A 1,757-nucleotide genomic window follows, 5' to 3' on the forward strand; every position below is an offset into this window, starting at 1 on the left:
ATTTTGTATTCTTTACCACACAAAAAGTCCTTAACGACAGCAGCGCGTATTTTGACGCGCTTTTTGATTTCACGAACTAACACAATTGAATTTAATTGTGTTAGTTCGTGATGTGAGCGACGATATTCATAACATAGGTTTTCATCGATTGACCTTGCTTGAATACGGGCATCTGCAGTTCAAACAAATTGGCTTATAGGTTTTGTCCCGAAGGCTGTAGACCTAAACATTATTTTACAAAGTGTTACATTTGCCAGTGTCTGTCTTGCCTGGTAGCCTTAGCTCAATTCCCTTGTCAGTACAATTACAACATTTGTAGAATTGTTACTTCTTATAGGAAGGCGCTGATGGGAATCCTGAATGCGTTTTTTGGGACTTTGATTTGGAAAACGGACAAGGCGACTGGTCCAACGAAGGCTGTGATTACAACGAAACATCCGACGGCCGTGTCGTATGCTTCTGTGACCATTTAACAAACTTTGCTGTTATTTTGGTTTGTTTCATTATATTCCTTTTTAAAAATCACCATATTCAATAAGAAATGTTTTTTTTTTATATGTATTCAATATCTATGCCTTAAACACCCACACAAGTAGAAATTATTTTGTTTAAAAAATACTTAAACTGGTTTACTCAATATTCAAACTAGTTTACTCAATACTTAAACTGGTTTACTCAATATTCAAACTAGTTTACTCAATATTTAAACTGGTTTACTCAATATTTAAACAAATCTCACATCAATAACTTCTGTTTTTAAAGGATTATTCTGGTCAAGCCGGTCCAACCACGAGGTTTCAAGATTCGTTGACCTACATCAGCATCATAGGATGTGTAATATCTATTGTCTGCTTGGTTATCACTATTTTTACATTTATGTACTTCAAGTAAGTTAACAAATTATGTTCTTATTTCGTTGACCTACTGCTTTTTTTAGGTACATCAATAAAGTCCGTTTCATCGACAATAACATTTTTGAAAAAAATCACTTGAAAACCTGAAGAGGATTTTTTTCCAAATTAACATTCCATAACTGAAACTAAAGTTTTATTGTATATGTTATGTATTTTATTGAAATTTTAAAGAGGGCCCCATAACTTCATCTGACCTTTGAGTTCATCTGAAATATAGTAATCTATAAATAAAGTTAACTGAAGAACTGAAGTGAACTTCGAGTGTGATTGGATAGGCGCTATATGGGACAACGTGCTCTGACTTCAATTATAAACGTCTGAATGTATTTATGTTTAATTTATCAATGTACAATTTATATTAATATAAATTATATCTTCTCCGAATAAATGAAATTAATCAACATTTAATTATTATCTCTACAGACACTTACGAGGAAAGCGCCCTCAACGGATACTTATTAACTTGTGTTTTTCTCTGCTGTTTCTGTATCTAACTTTTGTCATCGGGATTGAGTTGACGAGTTGTCATAATTGCTGTATTGTCGTGGCCATCATGTTGCATTACTTCGTTCTAACGTCGCTGTCGTGGATGCTTGTTGAAGCGATAAATATGTATCTAAAATTTGTTTTGATATTTTACGAAGAAATACGTTGTTTTATGTTGAAGTCCGCACTCCTTGGCTGGGGTAAGTTTACCCAAGCTCATTTCTGACTTGCACGTGTTTACGAACAGAATATGGTTGTATCAAAATTAGTACAAGTTGAATCATATGAAGTAGAAAGTATTTATGCATTATAGAAAAACTAAATGTTATAAATATCTGTTTGAAGGTCTTTTTCCCA

At 33.1% G+C, this 1,757-nt stretch overlaps 1 long non-coding RNA gene across 1 annotated transcript; it reads left to right on the forward strand.

The window, feature by feature from the left end:
* Positions 1-226: 226 nt before the first annotated feature.
* On the forward strand, positions 227-1,751 carry LOC117111495. Its single transcript, XR_004445880.1, has 3 exons — positions 227-493; positions 763-887; positions 1,338-1,751. It is a non-coding gene; the product is annotated as an uncharacterized LOC117111495 (long non-coding RNA).
* Positions 1,752-1,757: the final 6 nt, after the last annotated feature.

This window comes from Anneissia japonica, unplaced genomic scaffold (genome assembly GCF_011630105.1).
Source record: "Anneissia japonica isolate Jap-2015-1 unplaced genomic scaffold, ASM1163010v1 scaffold175260_len1757_cov117, whole genome shotgun sequence".
In the NCBI taxonomy this organism is placed as follows: Eukaryota; Metazoa; Echinodermata; class Crinoidea; order Comatulida; family Comatulidae; genus Anneissia; species Anneissia japonica.